The sequence below is a fragment of the Ornithodoros turicata genome, chromosome 2, assembly GCF_037126465.1.
Source record: "Ornithodoros turicata isolate Travis chromosome 2, ASM3712646v1, whole genome shotgun sequence".
NCBI classification, from domain to species: domain Eukaryota; kingdom Metazoa; phylum Arthropoda; class Arachnida; order Ixodida; family Argasidae; genus Ornithodoros; species Ornithodoros turicata.
In genome coordinates, this window is record NC_088202.1 from 139,791,308 (window position 1) to 139,805,277 (window position 13,970).

The 13,970-nt window shown below is 46.9% G+C and overlaps 1 long non-coding RNA gene across 1 annotated transcript; it reads right to left on the bottom strand.

Moving 5' to 3' along the window:
• Positions 1–10,198: 10,198 nt before the first annotated feature.
• LOC135384161 (uncharacterized) lies at positions 10,199–13,969 on the bottom strand. Its single transcript, XR_010420274.1, has 3 exons — positions 13,767–13,969; positions 12,901–13,035; positions 10,199–10,292 (listed from the first exon to the last, which is right to left on the bottom strand). It is a non-coding gene; the product is annotated as an uncharacterized LOC135384161 (long non-coding RNA).
• Between the last annotated feature and the right edge of the window lies 1 nt (position 13,970).

Below are 13,970 nucleotides of genomic sequence, written 5' to 3' on the forward strand. Positions count from 1 at the left end.
ATTGAACCTCGTGCAGTAGCTCTGATGGTGACAACCCTCTGGCTGCATGAGGCGTGGCCCTGTAGATACCAAGGAATGCCTTGACGACATGAGGAATTTTTCCTTGTGTGAATGAAATTGTCTGAAGGAACCCCTTAGGGACCCTGTTGAAACGTTCCACTTGTCTGTTTGCTTGCGGGTGGTACGACGCAGATTGTTGGTGTGTTACAGCTCTCTCCGCAAGAAAGTTATTGATTTGTTGGGTTTCAAACTGATGACCATGGTCGGATGCCAAAACTTCTGGATATCCTTGCCTGACAAAAATGTCAAATAAGAGAGAACTGATGTTCTGAGGCTGGAACAACATAAAAGGGACAATCACATACAAGGCCTCAAATCAAATAAGAAGTCAAGAATGACATCTGTGGTTACGTGTGGGACAAAAGCTACCTCTAGGCAGTTGAACTGACTGCTGCGATTGCGAAGCGACATCTTCCCGGCATGCTGCCGAAGGGATCAACAATGCCTATTGCTGCAGGAAAAACGCCACCAATTAGCGTCGGATTTTTGGCGTTACTATTTCGGAATCGACCGGGAGGGGAATCGACAGTACGTTATCCTGTCTAGCATTAGATTATAACTGATTGCACTTGTACTCCTACATTTCACCCATATCTGCAAACCATTACGCGCAATTTAAAATTATCCCTGCATTTTCTTAGCAGTTCGACGATTGCTATCGCTTTAGTGCTCGCTGTATCAACAAGGAGACAGCTGCTTTTTTCACTGGCAGATTTGTTCATGGAAGCCGTAGCCAGGAATATATTTTCGGGGAGGTTTTATTGAACCTCACATGGGGAGGAAGATTGCCACCTTGTTTCTCTATCCCAAATCCTCTACCAAAGGTATAACTTGAGGGGCGGGTTGAACCCCCTTCCCTGGCTACGGCACTTCTGATGAAACGCGTGTCAGCAACCCTCATCTAATATACTGTTCGCGACACCGTTGTCTGAAATCTCCAGCCTGTGCCAGAGCGATCCCCTATATCGGCGGTGTTCACACGATTATACCAATACAGTCTCCTAGGGGAGGCCGCGCGCTCCCTCCCTGTCGCTAGCAGATGACACAGCGTATTGTGCGGTTATCGCTCCCGAATTGCGCCGGTGCGTGAAGCATGGTTGAGCGTGGCGTCCCCTCAGTGTTAGTATTCGTGTAGTTCCTTCTAGCGCAACACCGCTGATAGGGCACCGCTTCAGGAACCAATGGCAACGTGCATGGCTCATAGTGGCGTTTGATTGTGTTCCGTAGAAACAGAGCTCATGAAGCCACGTTATCAGCGGTCTATTACCACGCACTAGTAGACCATTGCTTATGTCACCGTGAAGTTATCGTACCCACCGGAACCAATGGCAACGTGCATAACTCTGAAGTTTATCCGTTGATTGGGTGTGGTATAAATGGCACGCCTGAAGCCACATTATCAATGGGTCTACTAACACTCACTGGTGGTGGTGGTGGTGGTGGTGGTGGTGGTGATGGTGAAAGGGCTTGCCGTTGTCGGCCTCACGTATGTGGGCAACGTCACGACTGACGCCCTGGGGACATGTGCGTCCTGGGCCGACTTCTAGGAGAACTGTGCCGACATATGTCTGAAAGCGTCCGAGGAAAACCCAGGAAAAACCCCAGACAGCACAGCCGGCACCAGGATTCGAACCCGGGTACCTCCCAGTCTCCCTGGTAGACCGTTGCTAACGTCACCGTGAACCTATCGTACGGTAACGGGCCGTGGACAACGACGAAGATGGCCACGCGCCTGGAGCACCGGTCTACCTTCAGTTCCACTGCCGCGGCCATGGAGATAGGCCACCGTAATCGCCTCTCCATAGCATACAATCATCGCCGGTCGGGACACCACCTCCTCTACGTTTGGTGACCCGAACGATGATCGTCAAGTTCGGCGCAATTCGGCCTTTCACCATCCGAAATTTCTGACGACACCTTCGACGAGTAATAGTTAATACCACAGCGCTCTATCCATGGAAGCCATCGCCATTGCTCGGCTCACGACGACAGCATCACGACTCCCCTTCTCTGTCGATCGACTCGCCGACCGCTCACGTACCGCTTCCGTCCACGCTCCCGATTCGGACGACCATGCAACGACCCGAGCGCTCACTGGTCATCCCATCCGCCAACGCGCTGTGCACGGCCCCCGGCACACTCACGACCCGCCGCTTCCTTTCTGCATGTCGACGCTCATTCGATGCTGGCCGCGACACCAGAGCAACGTGCTCGCCTGTCGGTTTCAGCAGTCGCGGCAGCCGACGCCACGGCACGCTTCAGCCGGCGTCTCGGCAGTCAACACGGCTAACGCAGCCTCAATTCCTGGGACCCTCCGATCTCGCGCTCCCGTGCCGGTTGCGGCACCCCAGGCCACCACTCTGACGCCCAACGAGTTCGCCCCTCATCCGTCCCGCTCATCGACAGCTTCTCGCTGCGGATCGATATTATGCCGTACCACGAACACGTCCAGTAGTGCACGTCATCCACGGTCGCTCTTGCTCTCTCCCTCCTGTGTCGACGTGGTTCCTCGTTGTTCCTTGTCGCCGCTCCGCGTCTGAAGGGGGAGCACGTAGCGGGCTGTGGAAATACGACGAAGATGGCCACGCGCCTGGAGCCTCGGTCCTCGGTTCCACCGGCGCTGCCATGGAGATAGGCCACCATCATCGCCTCTCCGTGGCATACCATTATTGCCGGTAGGGGCTCATGTAGAGGTACACCACCTCGTCTACAGTACCTACCGGAACCAATGGCAATGTGCATGATTAAGAATTGTATCCGTTGATTGGGTGCCATAGAAACAGCACTCATGAAGCCGCGTTATCAAAGGTCTATTAACGCTCACTAGTAGACCGTTGATAATGTCACCCTGAAGCTACCGCACCTACTGGAATCAAAAGCAACGAGCATGACTCAAAATTTATTCGTTAACTGGGTGAGATAGAAAGGGCTCTCGTGAAGCATGTTATCAACGGTATACTAACACTCACCAGGAGACCGTTGCTAACGTCACCGTGAAGTTATCGTACCTACCACAACCAATGGCAAGGTGCATAACTCAGAATTTTATCCGTTGATTGGGTGTAGTAGAAAGAGCACTCATGAAGCTACATTATCAACGGTTGATCAACGGTGTCACTAGTTGATCGTTGCTAACGTCACCGTGAAGGCATCGTACCTACCATATCCAATGACACCGTTCAGGACTCAAAATTTATTCGTTGATTGGGTGAGGCAAAACGGCTCTCATGAAGCCATGTTATCAACGATCTATTAAGGCTCACTAGTAGTCGGCTGATAACTCACCGACACCGACGGCAACGTGCATGACTCAGAATTTTAATTACAATTGTCGTTTGGTTTTTCGTCTTCGTCACTTACAGGTGGAAATCCACAGGTCTTGGGTTTCGTGAATGCTTATACTGAATGTGGCAACTGCACCATCGCGATGTTACCTACAATTCACCGTAAGTCATGTTTTCCTCTCACTTCGAAAAGTAGAAAGTGCAGCGATCCGGTGAAAGTCGATTGAAGCAAAAATCCCGCGCCGGAAGCTTCCTCATACTGTGGACAGAGACTCTTCTTCTTTCCAACTATATGTAACTCACACACGGAGTATCGGCCTACAATAACATAGAATAGAAGCAGAAAAAAAAAAGGAAACGCCGCTCGCACTGGTGCGACCAGCTGTTTCATGACGCTTGATGTGTGAAAGCGCTGAACGATTTAAAATATTTCAGCAAGTAGGTCCTCGAGGTAGTTCGCCAGGGCACACAGAGCAGGGAGTTGGTGCTGTTTTGGCCAGCTTCCCTGTACCTTCTCAACTCCTAAAGGTCGGTTGTCAAGTTTATAGCAAGGGTGTTCTTCAGTGTTCGCCGACTAGAGTCGAAGCGTCGGCAGATGACCAGCCCATGGTGTAGGTCATCACATCAGCAGCTCATGGTGCATGCACACGCAGCTCGTGGTGTCTATATACAGGGTGTCCCACCGAAAAAGGGCCAGGGGCTAATGAAAAAACGGAGTGATCTACATAAATGGAACCAACTGTACGTGCTTGGCTGTTGTGTGGTCTATCTAAAATTATATTTTTCATCGCCCCTTGTCAATTAATTAGCAGTAATTAATTTTTCAACTTTTTAATGATTGGTTTTAGCTCTCAGATGTCAATGGGGAAGTTGTAGTACATGTTGAAAAAGACGCAACTGAAGTGGTTCGAGGTTGCTATGGCTTGTGGTTTAGTTTTTTCCCGGGTTTAAAAATTGGTTTCAGAAGCCGCGCGCACCACAGAGCGCTTCCCATAATTCGGCGCCCGCGTGCGACGATTGCAGTGCACTCTGCTAGGTGTGCCGTGAAACAGGTGAAATATCTTCCTCTTGTGTAAAGTGTCCCAAGGGTGGTCTCCAAGCGCTAATATCAAGCTCAATGTACGCCGGAGGGCGCTGGAATCGTCGCGCGCGGGTGCCGGACTTTTAAGCCCGGGAAAAAACGAAACCACAAGCCATAGCGACCTCGAACCACTTCAGTTGTGTCTCTTTCGACATCTACTACAACCTCCTCATTGACATCTGAGAGCTAAAACCGATTATTAAAAAGTTGGAAAATTAATTACCGCTAATTAATTTACAAGGGGCGATGAAAAAAAAAACTGGATAGACCACACAACTGCCAAGCACGTACAGTTGGTTCCATTTGTGTAAAGCACTCCGTTTTTTCTTTAGCCCCTGGCCCTTTTTCGGTGGGACACCCTGTATATATAAAACGCAACCGCAAACTACGTCGTAACAGAGACCAACATTCCACACAGGATTACGACATTGACTTTCAAGACGATGCAACGCTTGGGTGTAGCTTTCTTTTCTTCCAGCGGTGGACTGGGAACGCGGTTGAAGACGCCAAAGAAGCCAAAGAAGCGACCCCCGGACTTCGTGAATGACTATGGGTTAGCTCAGTACCGCCCGAGCTGTTTCGGGTTTCGCTATGTCTACCAAAGTCATGATTACGTCACGCTGTCGTTTCTTCGATAGAGATCCATTTGTTCGAGGGAGGAGTGGACGGTGGGCAGGTGCGTCGGTAGCGACACCCCGCGGTAGTTTCGGTATCGCTTCAATATGCCCGCGAACACATTTCGACTGTTCCCTACCCAGGCAGCACAATATCTTGGCATAATATTGGTACAATATTGGGCCAAGATGTTGTGCTGCTTGGATAACGACACCGTATGATCGGAAGATTGGCGCAGGGCTCCCGTATATTGTTGGGATAACAAGCACGAGTCAAGGTGACGACAGATTAGCGTGTGCTGCTCTTATTACAAAGCCGAGACGCCAGATGAGCTTTGATTCGTCCGCCCCTCTGATCAAATGAACGAGCCCTCCGCCAAGGTCCTCAGCTCACCAGAGGGGGTTGCACTGACGAAAAAGTACGCCTCACCGGTCGCGTGTTCCGTGAACTTTTATCCAGACCTGCACGGTTGTTCGTTTCCAAATCAGACCTACTTCTTCACTCATTTCTCTTTTTGTTAAGATGACTCATTTTGGTCCTTTTTTTTATTATAGCGGACGCCTGTGCATTGTTTGTGAATGACCCGGACGCCCCTCCGAGTCGCTGCTGTCTCTTTGCATATGCGCTCTTGTGTGGAAGCACCAAGATCCCAAGCTACGAAAAGGACAAATGCGCCAATGTGTAAACCATTACTTTGCCTACAAGCTGTTCCCGGTGTTTGGCCTGTGTGAAGCCTAAGCTTCGAACTACCAATAAACCTCGTGTCTTCAGAATGCTACCTAAAAGCATGTATAATTATAAATATATTAAACAGCTGGCTTACATCACACTAGTCGGGCCTCAGTTGGAGTATGCCTCTGCCGTATGAGATCCATCTACTGCTTACCTTGTGCGCGACCTCGAAGCCGTTGAAAACCGCGCAACCAGGTTCATCACTGGTAACTACTCACCATATGTAAGTAGCTCTTCATTAAAAAAAAAGAAAAAAAAACATCAACCTGGCCGAACTGCACGTCCGACGCTTATCACTGTTTCACAAGTTCTACCCGTCTCCTGCCATCGGGTCATCCTACATCAATCCTCCTCACAGAATATAATCTCGCATCGACAACGAACTCAAAGTTGCCCGCTTAAACTGTAACGCTCAATCATTTTCAAATTGCTTCCCCCCCCCCCAAGACTGCCATTGATTGGAATAGCCTCCCGCCCCACATCGTTACCATAACTGACCCGTGTCAATTTCGTACTTCTATTTCCAGTGTATAAATCTTGCGTTATTTGCGATACCTTGTGTAACCTACATGTATAGCGTTGTTATTGTTGCTTCCATTAGTTGTTGCTGTTTTACTGCATTTTTTTCTGTGTATTATTTTTTCCTCACTTCCAGTCCTCCTATGTAACGCCCGTATGGGACTTTTGGGATCTCAATAAATTGACTGATTGCAAAAATACCGCCTATGCTTGCCTCATAGCTATTTTTATAAAAAGAAATCTGTAAAAAAAAACACCACATACAACGACTTTGGTGACGAAACCCACATGACATGCATGCCATGAGCAACGATTTCAACAACAAATTTTACGAATCACAGCGAAACCGCACAGTTCCTTTGCAGCTTTATTGCAAGATTCGCGGTTTAGTTAAAGACGCACACATATCCAATAAACTAAAAAGAGGCAATGTGTTATCTTACCAGAAGAGCAATGACCAAAGCAGAAACAGCGGAAATTATGCTATGCTTGCATATGCAGTAGCGTCTGATTACCTTAGACGAAATACATTACGGCTGGTACCCGTACATTTTGAAGTCCGCTTAGCTTACCCAAAGACATAGTCCCACTCTGAAGTATACTCACAACGGATACGACGGCTGCGTCCCCAGGCCGAGTGACGATTGAAGTCACGTAATACAGAGTGCCAATTCCCTTCTCACCGGAAACCTTACGAACGTCTGAAACCTCTTCGAGGTCGTGCATCTTGCACAGTCCTGCTGCCGCGTCTTTCGCCAACACATTCAGTAATTGTCTGCATAATAAAGCTGGGCATCACCAAACGGGCCACATCTTTCGCAGTACCGTCACCTAGCTCGTGGCAGCAACTATAATACATCCCATACATAATACATATCAAGAATACATCCCAAGTAAAAGGAAGGTAATTCGGAAGAAGAACCCATGGATAACAAGAGAGATTATCCACTTGAAGAGGCGCGCCCGACGCCTTCGTCGTACTGGCGACAGAGGGATGTTCATAGAAGTAAAAGCATTATTGAGGTCGAAACTTTATGAGGCAAAAGAAAGGTATTGCAGCTTTACTTTAGAGGAATTCATGAAATCTAATCCGAAGAAATTTTGGGATTTTTTCAAGGAATCAACTGATCCCATTGATAAGATATACTGGAAAGATAAGTTGATATCTAATCCCAAGGAGGCTGCAAATGCTTTCAACGAGTATTTTGAGTCTGTGTTCACACCAAACAGTGGAGATTTAACCGTATCATTGCCACGCGACATAGACGATGTCTTGCGTATTGATAAAGAAGGAATTTTAAATTTGATTTTAAGGATGGATGTTAAAAAATCACCAGGGCCTGACCAAATTCCTAACGAGTTTCTACGAAGGTACGCTGACATGGTTTCCCAATTCCTTACTGTAGTGTTCAAAAAATCTCTTGCTGATTGTCAAGTACCATGTGATTGGAAGCGCGCCAGAGTGATTCCTGTTTATAAATCTGGCATCAAGCATGACATAAAAAATTACAGGCCCATATCCTTAACTAGCCAATCCTGTAAACTTCTGGAGCATGTGGTGGCAAGGTACATAGAAGATTACCTTAACAGTATTGGTTACTTTTTTGTTAATCAGCACGGGTTTCGCAGGGGACTATCTACCACAACCCAGCTTGTTGAGGCAGTGCATGACTTTGCCAGCGCCTTAGACAAGGGACTACAAGTTGATGTCGTCTGTCTGGATTTTCGCAGAGCTTTTGATAAGATACCACACCAACAACTGATAGAAAAGTTGATTAGCACAGGATTAAACGCGACGTTAATACATTGGGTTGCATCATATTTATCACATAGAACGCAGCAGGTAGATCTACAGGGAAGCCAATCTGATTACGTCAATGTGTCCTCGGGGGGTTCCTCAAGGGTCCGTCTTAGGCCCATTATTATTCTTAGTATATATAAATGACATTAGTTCTAGTATTGATAGCCCAGTAACTATAAGATTGTTTGCCGACGATTGCTTAATATACTGCCCAATAAAAAATACTGATGATCAGATTTTGCTTGCTCGCTGTTTAAATAACGTAACTGAATGGTGCAACCGATGGGGTATGTATATAAATTGTCAGAAAACTGTTTTTGTCATATAACGAATAAGAAATGCTCAGCGGAGTATAATTATTCCATACAGGGCTGTACGTTAAGGCGGGTTTACTCGTTTAAATACCTAGGTGTGACTATAGCGGCTGATTTGAAATGGGATATTCATGTTAAACAAATTTGCTCCAAAGCACAAAGCAGACTATGGTTGCTAAAGCGCAAGCTGGGCCTTAGTACTAGTAATGTCAAACTAACTGCATATAGGACTATGGTTCGCCCGATACTTGAATATGCTGGTGCTGTGTGGCATCCGTACACCGCAAAATTAACAAATCGAATTGAGAGAGTTCAGAGAATGCCTGCACGCTTTATCACTTCGAACTACACGAGATTAGATTCTGTGACTGGCATGGTAAACATGTTGGGTTTAGAAAGCTTAGATGAAAGACGAAGGATGGCTCGAGCTAAATTTTTCTTTTTGCTCTACCGCAACCAGCTGGGTTCTGATAACACTAGGATTTACATACAACCCTTCTTATCTCGCCCTCTACGCTCAAATCACTGCAATGCCGTGAAACCCTTTGATGTAAGGACGGATATCTTTAAATACTCTTTTTTCCCGCACATGATATCAATATGGAATGCGTTGCCTGAAAATGCCGTACGTGCAGAAAATCTAAGCATGTTCTTTAACCAGATGGGATGTCCTCCGTAACACATCTATAGGTTCCTTTTGTTATATTTCCTTGCCGTATTGTACTTAGTGCTCTGCTGTTGTTCTGATATCTCTTTTCCCACTTCATTTTGTTGTATTGTATTTACTGCTCTTTTATCTATTCATCTTCTTTTAATGGCAGTACTGTTATTGTTGTACACCTTGCATGGGACAAGATGTCCCCCCCCCCCTGTAACGGTCTGTAAAGACCAACAGTATTTGAAAATAAATAAATAAATAAATAATAGGAGTGTATTGACGTATCACTGAATGTCCGGTTCTCTGGAATCTCACGGGGAAGACTTAGGCCGTACCTTGTAATGGGACTCGGCCCGGAAGCGTGGGTGTGGAAACTATGCCTGTGTCATCAGGATGTCGAAGGCTGTGCACAGCTTGTGCTGATCCACGTGGAGGTCTTCCGTGGTTTCTGGGTCCGTTTCACTAGACAGCACTCCCAGATCCAGAACACACCGATTTTACAAGGCATCCAGTAGGTGAACCGACGCCACTACACATCAGAGTAGAGAGACGCGGAAACACAACCGCTGGACTTCAACCGGTTTACTGACAACAGTGAAAAAAGGAAGGTTGTGGAAACGCGCCACTAGAAGGCGTGGCGCCAACTTCGTCGAAGCGGAGCGTCATAGTTACTCCATGCTTTTCCAAGCAGATACGCTCATCACATGTCGTCATCCACAGGGCGCCGCAAGAACTGGCGCGACCGGGTGCTAACCTACTGTTGTTCCCTGGTTGCCCACTTCGTGCGCAGCACGTCCACCGGTCGTCGCTGAGATCGCCGAAGAGAACTTCCTGTTACCTGTTTTCTGACCCGCCACTCGACAAAAGCCGTGGCACGCGCGCTATTCGAAGAATGTCAAATGCTGGACGACGCGGTGTGTCTGCGAGCGGGGGCAGTATTCTGTCGAATAACGCAATAACTGTAGCTTCGAAATTAGGCTGACCTTATATATTGAACCTTTCGCGCTAAAGACCCACTGCGACATTTTATTTCTCATATTCAGTAGAGAAAACACGTGCCTCCACCGCGTGTAGCCATAGAAAAGTTTCTTGAAACGCAGCCAGTGGCAGTGTGGCGTACTTTATCACCGGATATCTTATACACCGTATAGTGAAAATTTATTTGTTTGTCCTAACCGTATGTGTTTATGTTAGTGCCAGGATCCACACACTCTCCAGCATAGCAGACCTGAAACACACAAAAAAAATGTGTCTTGTCATCAACAGTTGACAATACAAAGGCGCCTTAAGTGGGGAAAAAAGACGAACACCAACTAAAGTTCGCTCAAGAGATGTTCCTGGAGTTTTGAAGCCTACTGATTCCTTCTTCACTAGGCGACACTTGAAGCCAGTGTCTTGTACAATCGCATCCCAGAGAAATTTAAAACCTTTTTTTTTTTTTTTTTGTCTTCCGTGGCACGTTCAAGCCCTGTTCAATGTCGATCTAATATTGATTTCTTTAAATCTGAAATTTATGTTCGGCACGACTGATGATATCCTGCAGTGGAAGGCACTTTATCGGACAATGAGATAATTTGGCTGGTCTGTAGCTGCCTGTTATGATAGTGTGGTGTGATGTCTTCTTGGCGGAAGCACCGTGACTTGCCGATACAGTAAGTACAGTGCGTGCCGGTTGAACGGACACATTTGAGCTGCGCACAGTGAGTGCCCAAAGCTACATTTCTAATTAATCTATGTTTCAACAGAGCATCAGAAATCCATTCTGCCGTTGTCCTCTTAGAACCTGTTCGCCGTTCTACGTTCTACGTCACGTTTGTGTTTGGTGGTGGTAATGAACTGCTTGCCGTAGACTGCCTCGCTTAGGCGGCCTGTGTCCCAACTATCGCAGGGGGATCTTGCGTCCTGGGCCGGCTTCATAGGGAACTGTACCAACATTTATTGTAAAGCTGTCTGAGGAAAGCCCAGGGAAAACAATCAGACAGCACAGCCGGCGGCCAGATTCGAACCCGAGTCACTTCCCAGTGTCGGCGTTGAATGCCATCACAGTGCTTGGTGCCCTGAGGATAGCACCCATCGTTAGCCTCTTATAGTGTGAACTTTGTATCTGTGAGGGTCATCGAGGATTCCATACAGACTGTAGATTTCTGACACCACCGTGCACGTACACATACGTGAAGGTCAAGAGTAAACTCAACCTCAGTGCGACGTACCGTAACCAACAATGTGACAAAGTTTTAGTAGCGGCAGCCTTGTTACTGCGGTAACGCTTGCCGAATGTCGAATGCTGTGTGGCCCAGACCAACGACGTCAGAATTGTCAGGGCCTAATTTTTTCCCCTTTTGCCCATGAAACGCTGCCTGACGTCACGTGATTCCTGTCGTGATAACCTCAAGCGGTGGAACAAAGCGATAAAGAAATATGGCCAGCCTGCCACTGGAGGTATCAGGAGGATGTACCGTACTTCCTGTGTATTGCTTGGGCGTCATACTTATATGGCAAAAGGTGGTCCAAAAAAGGCAGTGCGCGTTATACGGTTGAGTTTTGTCTGGAAGAGCTGTTCTTAAGAAGGTATGTTACGTATTGCCACGGAGCTTGGTCCATCCACCTGAAGTAGAGGTCAATGCGTGAATCGTTCGTTTCAGTGTCAATGTTTGGGAGAACTGGATGATTTACGGCGAGTGCGAGTACACGAAGAAGGAAGAGACATATGCGGAGGTAGCGCAGTAGGGCAGAGGAATCATTAGATGCCGTCGAGGTGTCTGTGATCCCGAACTCATTTGAGAATGCTGATGCTGTTGAGAAGGAATGTGGGTGAGAGAGAGAGAGGGAGAGGCGTATAGACCGAAGTGTACTACAACACCCACTCTGTCGGGTCGGAGTTCGAGGGTTGCGAGTGAAGATTGCGTCCGCGATAGACGTGATAAAAATTACTTATTGTTATTACTTCTATTATTTCTTAAATATTAAAATTTAGTTTAAAAGCTACCTGAAATGCAGGCGCTTGGGCTACTGTGGACACTAATCGCAGTGTAGACCTTCTAGTTTCCGCCGCCTATTAGCCCCTGCATTTGTGCCTTCCCTGGTGCGCATTGTGCATCAATACGCGTCACCGGTACACACAATGTTTTTTTTTTTTTAAATTCTTCTAAGTTTTGGAGGCGCGCATTTTATATGGGTGCGCGTTACACACTGTGAAATACGGTAATTCAAGAAACTAATTTTCATCTCCGTAACATAAAACCCTGCTTCTTCGCAGTTTTATAATTTCCGTTGTTCTAATGACCCGCTCCGTACTCTCCGCGTCCCTCAACGAGCTCGACCCCCGTCTCCTCTCCCTCATAACATTGCTTGCCCCCCGGCCGCATCCAGCTCACCAACGCTCTGTCCTCAAGGCTCTCTTCGCCTTTTTGGACGCCCTCAAGGCTCTCTTCGCCTTTTTGGACGCCACAGGACTTCGATCCTCATTGTAACGGGACCCATTTCTCCATTCCCTGCTCCACCTCCAGCAATGGGATAGAGTATCGCCCCCCGCGATGAAACTCCCCGCCCATTATCCTGAAATAAAGTTGTTGTTGTTCTAAGCCCATCTAGAAGGCTAGCAAGCTTGCATTGCTCATATATTTTCGCTGTGCATCATGCAAGATGAAATCCTATCCGAAGAAAGGTACTCTCACGAACTGGATATTTTGAACCGCTAATATGTGTTCCTCGCAAAACTTCTAATTATATATAGCAATTAATAAGTTTAACTTGTTTAAGCGATAACAGCATTATCAATTCAGTAGAAAGCAACAGATTCCCAACCGCTGATTCCATTAGTAGAATTAGTAAACCACCTGATTGCTCTTGTAGCACTTGAACCCGTCCAGTGACCTATAAGGAATTTGACCGTAAAAAGTCCAAACCCATCCATGGCAGCAACGGGTCACGCACTCATTTCTTTCCCACTCTTGGACATTTTCAAACCAATTCTGCAAAGAAAGCAATTTGTAGTGGGCAGGTGTCTTTTAGTGTACAGGGTGTAGAGGAGGAGCCTTTCTTCTATTTTTGCGGATGTAAATAGGCTCCCAATGATTATTTATGCGTTCGGTCCGGCTGTGATGGAATGACGCACGAGGACAGGTTTTACTAGGGAGCTTCTGAGTTTCAGTTTTTTGCAAGTTCTTTTGCGACTCTTTCCCCTTGTCCAGACAGGCGGAGGCAAATATTGTAGCTGGACGAAATGGATTGGGGAGTCGACGCTTGTCCGGAATATTTGTTGTTCCCTGCACTTTCTTCACTTTCCGCTCGCTTATAACTTAGCTCCCTTCTTATAACTTAGATCGGTACGTGCCTACGATGAAGAGATGCCAACTAGCCCTGATGCCTACGGGTACGGAATTGCATTGACACGTAAGAAATAAGTTACGCAACAGATAGCCGCTAGAAAATTCGCAACATTGGCGATATTTTAGAGATACTGCCTATTTTAGATTTCATGCCTTTTATGGGGTTATAGCAAATTCTACATGAAAAAGAAGCTGACGACGAAGATTTTGTGGACACCATTGCTGTGATCAGGCTGAATGTGTATACGGAAAATCCGGAAACGCTCCTGATAGCCTAGCGCTTGTACATCCGAAATATAACACCTAGATAAGATAAATGTTCGTGTTTGGCATCCGCATTTCAAATTCAAGAAACGAGCCACCACATTGCTTACCTCGCAAATATGAACGTTTTCCTTGTCTGGCATCGGCATGACAGCCTTGCAGAACTCATTTTGGTCTACTTTCGCACCAGGTAACTCACTACCGAGTACGTTCACATCGTACTCATAAGCTGTCCCAAAGCACCCTCTTTCATCGGTTTCATCGCTATTCGTCCATGGTTCCTTGTTCTTCAGAGCTATATCCTCTAGCAAGCG